We start from the raw sequence: 13,292 nt of genomic DNA on the forward strand, positions 1-13,292 counted from the left end.
TGGAAAAAAAAAAGCTCCCCTCCCTTCCATCCACCCCCCCCCCCACTCCTCTCCCCCTGCAGGTTCCGAAAATATGAATGGTGAACAGAGCGTCAGTCTTCACGTGCACCACACATCCACCTTCGAGAGACTCTTCTCCGCGGAATGCAAGGTGGGAGGTATTGACTTACTGGAGGCTGCGTCGGAAGCGGAGATGCTCTTCCCCCTTGCGAGGCGTGTCTGCGAGGCAACGGCAGGGAAGGTGATCGGCTGCCACCTCTCCCGGTGAAGGTGCTTGGAGCACTCGCATTGATCGGTGTCACTCCTCCATCTCTCTCTCTCTCTCTCTCTCTGTCTTCTCCCTCTCCTCACCACTTTCCATTGCACTCGCTCCCTTCACACACGTGTGCGTGCACAAAATAACAAAGGTGCAAGTTGCGCAACGGAGCTGAGGCATCAGACAGACAAGATAACCAAAACCTTACCTTTCACAACTGGTTTTCAACGCATTGTAGGTTGACACCAAACCAGTTGAGTGTTTGTTATTGTTATTGGGTTGCAACCAGCCCAGTTCTTCTGGCCCAAAGTCAGCTAATATCGGGTCCCAGCTCACTCTCGAGCCAAAACCCGAGCAGTCTAGGAAATGGATGGATAATTCCTTTTTAAAACTCATTCAGTACCAGCCAATTCTGGACCAAGTCTGAAAAGACGTTTAAAAACGTCTTTGGGAGTGAATGAGTTAAGTGCCGGTGCTTAAAACGTTGTTAGCCGTTAACTGGAACAAGCAGGGGGCGGGGGGGGCATTCATCTCAGATGGGTCTGACGAGAGCTTGAAATCGTCTTAGCTTCATCTCTGTTTTCAAGAACAAATCGAAAGTAAAAATTAGCTCAGTTCAGCATGTTTTATTTACCTGGGAATGTTTGTTGATTGGCCTGTGTCCTAACACGCCGCCAACGAGGTGAGAAAGTCACATTCAAAATGAAATCTTGACAAATACACTAAGACATCAGTGCTTTGGCACGCTTTTACGTTGAAGTTGTTCCCGACGAGAAGTTGGAGCCTGGTTTAAGTTTAAATTGCCATCACAAACTGCTTCCACCAGCTTATTAAGGACGCTAAAATAAAAATAACCAATTAACGCTGACGTTCTAGCGCGTGCTCCCCAGCGTTAGCGGCTAGTGGCTAGCACTAGCAGCTAGCCGCTAAACGAGTTGACCAGCAGGAAGAAAACAAACAACAGAAGAATACATTTTGATGCTGACAGCCTGACAGTTGCAGTTCCTCCTGAACAATTTTCAACAAAACAGGCTTACTAAAATGTGATTTTTTTTTAACCTAACAAAATCACGACTGTGGTTGTGACATCGCTTTGTCCCATAGCTCAAAATCATACTTTCTCCAGAAGAAAATATTGTTTGCTGCTACGCCCATCTTAAATTTGGAAAAATGTTGGTAAGCAGTAAAGTCTGTGTTATATGCAGCCTTTGTATTAACTTGCCCATCCAAAATAAATGTATAAATAAAAAAGTTACAATTTTTTAGCATTATGAGCCAGCATTGAGTTCATTTGAGCTGCACCCAGTCCACCGCTTAGATCAGGGGTGTCAAACTACTTTTTGTCCCGGGCCACTTTGGAGTTACGTCTTCCCTTGTAGGGCCGAATTCATGTTTAATCATCATTACTAGTTTTGAAATCAGTCAACTATTTGTGAAACAGTGTCAGAAAATTCTTGCAAAATCTCAACGTTATTTAATACACATGACAATTTGAAAGTTCGGTACAGATTATAGAACGGATCATGGAGGTTGACACACATGATCTGCTTTGGCGGGCCACATAAAATGATGTGGCGGGCCAGATCTGGCCCCTAGGCCTTGAGTTTGACACCGTGGCTTCTATGGAAGCAGTGGACTTCACAACATCCGGCCACTGTCAGTTCATGTTGGTTTGGTGGTTGTGTTTTGCGCCAAACAAATTCAACCCGTACGTCAAGGTACCACGACGAAGTGTTTATCGAGTAACTTATGGAGAGCATGAGTAATTTCACTCCAGCGAAACAAAGTGATTCATCCCGTGCCTCACTGGACCTCACCGCTGTGTGTACGCTTCCTTATTCTAATGTGCATTTTGCTGCCCACTGTACCTTGTAAATGCCACAGTGTGCCTGAGCAGAGGAGGGGAAAAGGGCTCAGGGGCAATCAGCGAATGTGCGGGGGCCGACTGGATGGGCTTCAGAGGCTGACAAAAACGATATAATATGGCTGATCCCTGTCCAATTCACTTTCACAGTTCGCCGGTTCGTGTTCGGCTAAAGCGGCGGAAAACAAAAGGGAGACGCTGGCGTTATGTCTTGGTCCTAAAGTTAGCTCTGCGCCGCAACAGAAGGGAACGTCTGAGGAGTGACAACGTCGGTCAGGTATGACACACATTGTTTGTCATTTACAGTCTAAGCACAGCCGTACTTGGATAATACACATCGATCGTTTTTTTTTAATGATGACAGTCAATTTTGAAAATGCATTTCGTTGATAGACAACATCAAAACAAAAAAATAAGCATCCAGTGTTGTTTCTTAAGGCTTTCTTATCCTGAAGCTTTGTTTGTTTATTTTTTTTGGTTGTTTTGGGGGGGGTTGTTGTTTTTTTTAGCAACCTATGAACTGGTGTTTTGTTTATTTTCCTGCGTACATTTTAAAAGTTAAATATCCATTCATTTATTTGCTTTTACACTTAGTTTGTGCAACGTGCAAGTTGGGGAAATGACCTCAAAACTGAAATTTGCATCTATTTTCCAAACCAAATATTTTCATGTTTCATTTTCATCAAGTCCAAACTGCATGATGGATTATTTTTTGCTCTATCGGAGTGCAATAATCCATTGACGCCTCTTACGGAAACTAAAAATATTACATGTCACTGCGCCGCTGACCCCTAAATTGATCAACAATGTAATCTGTTGTTTTTTTTTAAACCGTGTGGAGTCTGGAATGAAAACCGTTCGACCCAAGTTAACCCAGATTTCAATTCGCCAAAAGTTACCATTGTGTAAAAAGCCAGATGTATACAAGCGGCCATTATAGCACCAAGACAGTTATTATTCAAGCCTTGGAGAATACATTTATCAGAATTCTTTCATCCTCTCATCCTTGTGTAACCCGCCAACAAACATTTTCTCCGAACGTTATATCAGAGTGTTTCGGCGAAGTCATCGAGCCACGGTTTTTTTAAAGGTCCGTCAAATCAAAATCATGCGAAACGCTCTCAAGGTTTCGTATCTTGCTGTTGGGGGGGCAAAGGACTTCTGAGCCATAACCGAGCAGAAATTGCATTGCTTGGACTCAGAATAGACGTATTGTTACTTATCTGTATCTTAATCAGGGGATGATGTTCTTCATTTTCTTTCTTATTTCCCATGTTGATGTAATACAAACCCCATCACTGCCTGTTTCACAGTTCGGCCATGATTTTTTCCCTTTTCATTTGGCATGTACGTACAAAAGGAGGCCGGTGCTGTCAATCTGCGACATGATTGAATTAAAGCCGAGGCGCGTGTACAAACGCGCAAAAGCAGCAGGTATTCCTCGTGGTCGAGCTAGCTTCACAAAATTTGGCGCCGTGCCCCGGACCCCTGCTGCCTGAGGCTCGAGAGTCTGGCCAAAACACTCAGGCAAACCCCTGAAACCAGCATTTAGAGCTAAAAGTAAATTTTAAAAAAGTGCTCATGATCGAGAATAAAAAGACTAAATGATACGTTTACATGCACAAATGAGTCCTGAGTTGGTTAATGGCGGTAAAAACATAAATTATGTTGTTCCGTAGTGGATGAGAATATAAGAGTATTCAAGGGAAATAAAAACAGAAAAGAAATTTAAATATAACGGAACAAACATTTATTTTCATGCTGTTATTATAATTCCTTGTTGTTTTTTAATGCAATCGGGATTTTGCACAATTCTTTTTTTTATTAAAACATAATGCAAGTAGTGAGCTCCTGAACCATTTCCAATATGGCGTATGAAAGATTTGACCAAAAATATATTTTAACTTAAATCGAGGCAAAAAAAAAAAGACAAAACAACAATAAAGGACCTGAAAGCTACATAAAACCTAAAAAGTGTCATCTATATTGCCTCTTTCTGCATAACTATTTCCTGTTCGTGCTATAATGTACTGTACTAAATATTAATTCCACATATTTACTAGAAATGTATTTCCCGGGAGTCCGAATGAAACAGTCAATCAGTTTCAACTTCACAACTTGTCCCACATTTCTCAGGCTTAAACGCCCTCTGGTGGCTGGTAGTACACATTACAATCCCCACGAATCATCCGCACTTCCCTTTTTCTTCCGTTGCCGTTCCATCACACAAACGCGTGACGATTGGTCCCCGCGCCCGCCGCCGCGCTATTCCCAAGAAAGAAGGAGTAAGAGGGAAGCGCAGGAAGTCGTTGGAACATAAACAAGGCGCAATGGAGGAAGCAGAGGGTCAAGGCGGCGCTTCCTGTTGAAAGGCAGCCAAAATTCCTGTCGTTCGTTCATACTGCATCCTTGCGTTTTGCTCCTTTTCAAAAATGAAGATATAGAGATTACTCTTCTACTCTTATTTTGGTTTATTTTTTGCTAGTGAACTATGAAAAATATATCAGTCGTTTTACATGACCACAATGTAAAAGTCAAGGTCATTGAGGCGGGGGTTGTTGAAGTCCACTCAATTGTCAGATGTCCGCTTTGGATTTAAATTCCGATGCAGGCCGGACAAAACGGCAGCATCTGGCCAGCATTATTTGAGCATATCATGATGAATGCTGATAATCTGGTATTATTGAGGGTATGAATTGTCAAAACTCAATTACAGTAATTGGACTGTAATGAATGACTTCAAAAGGGTTACGTGGCTTCTAATTCCTCACATACAAACACCAAGGGATTCCATCCAAAAAGAAAACGTTTTAAAAATATAGACACTCAGTTTGTCCTTCTTTTTTTTTTTAATTGTGTTTTTATACCGCAGCATTGCTTCCCACACAATTCTTACTCGGGGTGCTTCAAAAGTGTTATCAGCACTTTCGAGAAGCTGCAAGCGCAACCAAATTTAAAAGGGAAGGCATATGGTGAACATAAGAATGATCTCGACAGATTTAGCGCCAATAGCATCTGTATTTTAACAGTCTATCAGCTGTGGTGAGGGTTGAGGGTAGTGCGCCAGGGGGGAGTAACGGGGGAAGGTGGGGATGCAAAAAGCTCTGAGGGATTTGTGAGAAAAGGATATGATTGCATTTATGTCCCATCAAGCCGCTTGCTAGATCCAGGGGAATGCCTAATATACGTCTGTATTTGGTCACCAGCTTACATCTGTCTGCTTATGGATTTATGAGTTCAAAAAAAAAACTATTTTGTTAAAAAAAAAATAAAAGGGTCTCTCAACAGAGCCAGTGACTAATAACTAAAACCGACAGGGATGGCAGTCACACACGCGCGCAAACACACACACACACACAGTGACAACCGCGCGCAACAAAGGCGACCAAATCTGACACATTTTCTCTGACAGGAGGATAACATTCTCCCACCCCTCAAGCCTAGCATATATTATCCCGTATACCCCATACATGACCCCCCCCCCGCCCCCCCAACACACGTCACTTTTCAGATATTTGTTCTGAAGTGTGAATAAGGGAAATGATGCAAAATAAACAACAACAACAACAATTTCATCGTTCCAATATGTGTCTGCCGCAATTCCAAAAGTTATTAATGAAGCACAATTCAATTTCGGTATTAAAAATCACTTTATTTTCATGATAATGAATTGGGGGTAAAACGCTATTTCACCTTATAGCAAAACAGCCGCACGCTGACATTCATATCGTCGCAGGAATGACTTCAGATGACCTCACCCGAGCCTAGACCTAAACCCGATTGAAAATCCATCAAAGGTGACGCCTGGGGTGATGTACACTGAAAAGAAATTTAGATTATGACGAATAGACCGTGCTGGTAATGCATTCATGCATTCGGCGCCATTACCTTGTAAATCTGTCGCCGCTCGGCCCATTCGAAAAGTAGACGGTTTATTATCGGCAGCTTGCAACATGGAAGTGATGTCATGGGCCTGTCTGCTCCACGACAACGCTCATTGTTCCAGCCGCCGATGCGGGACTTCCTGTTTCTGATAGTAAAACCCCTGAGGGGGAGGGGCAGGCTTGTGACGGCTTGTTGTTCAACTTCCAGTTCACCGCAAACAAATATTATGGATTGCAGCATACACCTTCATAAGTGCGGCCTTTAATTTTAACATTAACTCATTCAGTACCAGCCAATTCTGGACCAAGCCTGAAAAGACGTTTAAAAACGTCTTTGGGAGTGAATGAGTTAACATGACATATAACTTGTATTGCTCAATTTTTTTAAAAAAAGCAACTTGAACAGCTGAACTTTATTTGGGATTAACGAGAGACACTTGAAATTGCGGAAAGTGTGTGAATATGATTGGTTCATTCTGAACCCAGCCACGAGAGGGTGTGCGTACTTATGCAATTTCAGAAACACTTTTTTCCCCCTCATTGAGTTGTAGAGGTTAAAGGTCATGTCAGTAGTGGGGAAATTTATGAAATGATTTATTTTGTTTTCATTTTTAAATAATATAAATATCCCCCAAAACAACAAGCATTTGCGATTTGTCAACTTTTTATGTCCATTGTGCGTCGTAAACATCCGAGCAATTTCACTTTTCAAAACTTCAGCCCGCCACGATGCCTTGTTGGAAGACGAATTGACAAACGGTGACCTATTTCTCGGTTTACTATTTGTGAAGCATGTGTTTGTTTGTTTTCTTTTGGGGTTTTTTGGTCAGTCATTATCGCAAATACGACATCAGCCAATTGACTAAAACGAACGTAATGGCGTCACTTCTGCAAGATAAACCAAAATCAGCTCACGCTTTCCCCAATGCGAGAATTCATCGCCGCAGTTTTCATGTGTGAGATTTTTTTTTTCAAAGTGTCTCCCGCAAAATTACAGCTACAATCAATGCTGATAATACGTTCACTTCCTATATCGCCTCCCTCCTTTTTTTCTCAAAGGTAATGGTCACAATTTGCTGCTTTCACTCTCACCCGAGGGCCTCTTTCTTACTAATTTGGAAAATGCGAAAGATTTTTTTTTTTTGTCTTTCGCCGCAACACCGAAAGCCTTTTGACCCAGCAAGTGAGGTTTTGTTGACAGATTGATGCTTTCACACTGACATTAGCTTGAATCGTCGACGTTCAGAGGCCACGGGCGGCCCCGTGGAACAAATGCCCTTGAAGCCCCCCCCCACACACATACACACCCCCCCCCTCCCCCAAATAATCCCCTTGTGCCACTGTTAGTGTGGGGTTCCTCTCAGAGCTGCGCGGAAAACGTCGACCTATTATTTGCCCTTCCGTCACTATGTCTGCCTCCTTGCTAATCATTATATTTAGCAAAGTGGCGCTTTCACCTTTTGATAGGTGCTGTTGTGGATGATGCGGATGAATACAAAAAAAAAAACGGGAAAAAAAACATGATAAGGTGGTGACACCGATGCAAACCTTTGCAGCGGTAAAAAGAGCCCGACACGCGCATGCAAAGGGGAGGAAATACTTTTTGAGACACTGGGAAAATTTCAATGTCAATGTCGTGAAAGAACACAGTGCAAGGCGATTGCGCAGGATGTTGGACCTGAAATTCAATTACGTTTTTATTAATGTTCGTAAATCGTAAACTCAAACTTTTGGAATAAACTGTACTTGTCAGCGTCGTTTTAATGCATAATTTAACTTCAGTATTTTAGTTACAAAATGTGCCGGTAGGTGCCTGTTTTTTGGTGTGATATGTGCTTGGTTAGTTAATTTAAAACCATCCCTCAAAGTTGAATTTTATGAAGATGAACCCTTTGAGGGACAGCGGTCACTACAGTGGACAGTTAATCATGTTATCAGGTTACAGGGTGCATGAATGGGTTGAGTTTGTTTTAAGATGATCATGTTTGACAAGAGTTGAATTTTCTCATTCATATTTGTCGATTTATCCATCACGCTCCGATTAAAATAAGTCACCAGTTGCTTATAAGTTATGCAGTACTTCAATATTTTTTTTGTCATTTTATTCTATTCTGAGTATAATTTTTGGGCTATGCTACCTTCCTCCGCTTTTATGTTGTGAAGCAGATAGCCAGCGTCGTACTTTTTGTACAGTTCCAAACGTTTTTATCGTTCATTTATTTCAAACATTTCTACCTCTGCGTCGATGGAACTCGGGTGGACCAAACCAATTGAAGAACAACGTAAAGCTATGAGTTGCACGTGACCGCTTAGCAAGGAGCCGATTGGCTGACACCAAGAACATGGCGGACACACGATAAAATCAACGAACGATTTTTATTTCTTTATTTTTTAATCTCTAATTGAGTTCCAAACGTTTTTATCGTTCATTTATTTAAAACATTTATACCTCTCCGTCAATGGAACTCGGGTGGACCAAACAAATTGAAGAACAACGTAAAGCTATGAGTTGCACGTGACCGCTTAGCAAGGAGCCGATTGGCTGACACCAAGAACATGGCGGACACACGATAAAATCAACGAACGATTTTTATTTCTTTATTTTTTAATCTCTAATTGAGTTCCAAACGTTTTTATCGTTCATTTATTTAAAACATTTATACCTCTCCGTCAATGGAACTCGGGTGGACAAAACAAATTGAAGAACGGCGTAAAACGATGAGTTGCACGTGACCGTTTAGCAAGGAGCTGATTGGTTGACGCTAAGAACATGGCGGACACACGATGAAATCAATTTACGATTTTGATATCTTTATTTTTTAATCTCTAAAGGAGTTTATATCAGAAAATAACTCAAGTTTCTAACCACACAATTCCACCAATGTGTCACGAAAGTGCAAGCCAGAAGTGCAATAGCATTGGGGTTTTGGAGTGTTTGGATTCTGGTAAGGGCAACAGGGTAATGTTGTCTTTACGTACAAACATGAGGTATTGTCGAACCCCACTCGCACCGGGTCACTGCGGGGAGTTCAGAGGGTCCAAAAGCTGCCCCCCCTTTTTTTTTTTTTGCCTAAGCACACACACACACACACACATCCTTTATGCACTGTTTGTTTGTTTTTTCCCCCCAGGAGAAAAAACTCTTTATTCCTTAACTGGTGATTAAAACGAGGGGGACGGGCAGCAAGGTAAGACCACAATATACATTAATGTCCATACTTTTCTTATTCATTCAAAAGCAAAAAGTGGGCGTTTGTACAAGGCTCGATGCGAACGAGCACACATAAACGAACATTCATAAGACACAGGCAAAGGCAAACACATAGGCACGGTGTTACAATCGGGTCATTTATGTCTCACTCTGCACCCCGCGTTCATACTTTGGGCAGCCGGCTAACGGCTGTGTTGTTTCAGTGAGCGGGAGAAGTTATGCACTTTACATTCATACGTCAGGGGAAAAAAACACACACATGTTCAAGTCCCTGGTGTGTGCACCGATTCTGTGGTTAGCAAAATAGCGCTTGTTGCTAGCATTGAAGAAACCTTGTCATACAACGGGCAGTGGATAAGATTTAACTGTGGACACATTGTGATCAAGCCTTAACCTTTTGAGGGACAGCGGTTACTACAGTGGACAGTTTATCATTTTAGCAGGTTACAGGGTGCATGGAAGGGTTAAAATAGCATCTGCGTGGGTCCATGTGTTTGTGTGAATGTTACTCCATTGACGCCTGTGCTTTCCCACGGGAACACAAACCCAACTGAGAGTAAAGGGGCCAGTAACACGCTCTAAATCACTTTTTTTTTTACATTGTTTAAACCTGACATTCTCTTCATTTTCCATTTGACCAGCGCCATGGCAGCCTCTGACCCCGTATGACTTGTGTTCCTCAAGTTTAGTATGTACGCCGTCACCGTTCTCTCTTTTTTTCTTTTCTATCATTTAACATGTTCATTTTTTTGTGTTATTTTGGGTCACTTTAGGGGGAAAAAAGTCATCAAACCTCAGGGTGAAAGCACTCCATTTGATTTTTGTTGGTCAAATTTGACCCGAACAGTGTGTAAAGGTAAAATATGGTTCACTATGATAACATATTTCAATGAGGGCGACAAGGTGAGCCACTAAGAATGAAAGTGGGCTAACTCCACTTTTGTCACTCTACTTGTCAATGGCCGAGTTATGATGAGCACATCATGGATTAAACTTTTTTTTTTTTTGCATTAACCCTTTCATGTGCCCTGTAACCCGATAACATGATCAGCTGTCCACTGTAGTAACCGCTGTCCATGAAAGGGTTAAACATGCCAACTTTGATACCGTATATACATTCTTAAATCATAGACAAATCAATATCGCTGATATGTGAATAGCTTATTGAACATGCATTTTACATCAAATTGATCAGACAGATATGCGGGTCATGCTATGTCCCATTTTATTCGACGGGACAGGCAGAAGTTGTTCATTGGCCAGTTGGCTGCCGTGCTTCCTGTCTAAGCTGGCACGTTGCTGAGGTGGTCAGCATGCAATGGGTTACTCGGTGTGTGTGTGTGTGTGTGAGTCATTCCCACCTGCAGGGAGACAGCGCGGTGCCAGCTGCCAGGCCTGGAGAGCATTAGTCAGAACTAACATCTCTGCCTTTTGATACACATGTACACAAATATTCGGCATACCACTGAATAATTCATAAATGGCGGTGTGTGTACCCACCTGAGACCACGGTGCAAAACACTAAGCCGTTTAAAGGAGCAAGACAAATCGAGGGCACTGAGGACTACATCTTCTTTGTGGTATGATGGGTGCCCTATAAAATTGAGGAATGTTTTGTAGCTAAAATGATTATTTTCCATGTTTTTACACATTTCAGCATTTTCTGTGAACCTCATCTCCGAATATCCTGGCACATCTGTCCTGTCAGTTTTAAACATCAAAAGTGGCTCTTGAGCATGAAACTTTGTTCCCCCACCCTCTTGCCTAAAATGGAGTGAATGGGAGAAAAATAAGAGTGTGTCTTCATGTGTGTGTGACAGCGGCGCTTCTCCATTACAACCCTGATGAGAACTAAAACAGCTTTTTACCACAAAGCAAATCAGGCTTTGGTGCTGAAGCTGTGTGAGTGACACTGATCTCTCTGTGAGTGTGTGCGCCCGCGCGTCTGATCTCCATCCATCCATCGAACCGTCCATCCATTTACTCTAAGCTCTTAAGCAGCGCTGCTGTTAAAAAGTCTCCTAAAACTCTAAGCCAAGAGAGATAACATGAGCGGGGAGGATAACGTTGATGTCATGTCAGGCGCACACAACCGCCGCCCAGTGTTCCTCTCGTGTTAACAAAACCCATCACACCACTGTCTCTCTCTCTCTGTCTCTGTGAAGGCATGCGTTAATCTTCTTTTAATCACCAGCTCTTATTTACCCCCCACCCCAAAAAAACTAATTTTTCATTAATGCATCCGAGAATGGAGGACAGTAAGATGGTGATAACGGTGATGATGATTTGGTGATTAAATGATGCCATCAATGTGTTGTGGATTAACACGGGCATGGAAATAGATTAGTTCTGCGTTGGGTTTCTATCATGAGTGGCAGGACTCCAAAGGTGCACGCCACTTTCTCTTTTTAGGGTGGCTGCAGGTTTGTTTGCTGCTAGCGCCATCCTCTGGTAAACACAGACATGGCGATTAAAAGCGGTCATCCAGAGTCGCTTTTAAATTTAAGGCTATTCCTGAATTTAAATTTCAAATAATGCACGCACAAAATACAGAAGCAAGCCCTCGTTATGTAAATGATAGTCACCCTGAGATAAAATGTTAGTAGTCATGTGAAGATGACACCTAAATATCATTCAAAATACCAAATTGCTCTCAAAATTCCATCTTACTTGTGATGAAAACATTTCGTTGTATTACACGTATCTTAAATTCTACCAGTGATGAATCTGAAGTTGTGTCTCTTAAAATACATGGAAGAGAAAAACAAGCGAGCTACACAACTAAGCAGAAATGACATAGTCAAGATAATTGCTAATCTGACCATTGAGGGTATATCCTCGCTTCTGCTTTTTTTTTTTTTTTGTCGTTGTCACTGCAATCTTGAGTGTAAATCTCATACAAATGCAACCCTGTTACTTGTATTACCACATACCGCACTAATATTACATTTTTTATTTCAATTATGTAGCTAATTTTCTTGTTGACTTGTGAGCATAGCAGCTAACATGGCTAGCATGTACAGTACCTTAAGCAAAAACTCAAACATTAGCTCTTATTCGCGACCCCGTTACTGTAATTAGAGGAACACTAACACCAAATTTGTATTCAAATCAAATATAACTTGAATTGTCAAGGATTTGTTCGATATTTTTGAGATACTTGACATGTTTTGAAGGTGCCTGAGTCGTACAGATCAGTACTACTATACCAATGAAATATCATGTAAAAAGTGTACCTTTTGCTTTTGCCCACAACATGTTAGTCATGAGACAAAACTGTGCGCTTGTGATTTTGTGCTAGTTAACACCAAGCACTTCAACTTAGCACTAATAGCACACAGACATAAACCAGTGCAGTTTTTCCCCACTAGGAACATGTAGTTGTGCTGCTACAATCATGTCAAAGGAATGTCATGCGGTCGTGGAAAAAAATTGCAGTCGTTCCACTTGACTAATGTGCCCTTGTCTTTCTATAGTGTGCTGAAGCCTGAATTGTTTGAGGTTCAGGTCTGGATTTTGTCCATTTGGGGTCGACATCCTTGTCTTGTTCTCCACTCCTATGTCTCCGGCTTTGAATGTGTGTGGCTTTAAACGGTAAGTTCTAACCTGGTGAGTGACGATGTCTGAAACCCAGTGATGCATGTCGTCACACAGTAGTGCGCAAAGTGTAAATTAGTAAACAAAAAAGCATTCTTACTAAGACTGTCATTCTGCTAATTACACCCAAGCTGTTGTACAACTGCGCTAGTCTTAGGGCAAAAAAAATAAAGTACATGGACCTTAAAATGAGTCTCAAAAATATCAAGTCAATGCTCAAAGGGAAGCAAAGGGTAAAGAAAAGGCAAATAGGAGACAAACAGGCCCGAGAAGAGGAAACGAAGACAACGACGACGACACAAAGTGGCGCCGAGTTCATTAATTAGACTTTCAAATTGGACTAACTCAATATGACAGCGTAGTTCTTGTCAAATCACATCAAGCCCCCCCCGGCCAGAGGGAGGAAGGGAGCGAGGAAAGGGCGGCCACACATGCTCAGAGCCAAACATCGCTCTTTGGAGCTGTATGGGTGCCATCTTT

Source organism: Hippocampus guttulatus, chromosome 22 (assembly GCF_054856545.1).
Source record: "Hippocampus guttulatus isolate MCC_2025c chromosome 22, RoL_Hgut_1.0, whole genome shotgun sequence".
Lineage (NCBI taxonomy): Eukaryota > Metazoa > Chordata > Actinopteri > Syngnathiformes > Syngnathidae > Hippocampus > Hippocampus guttulatus.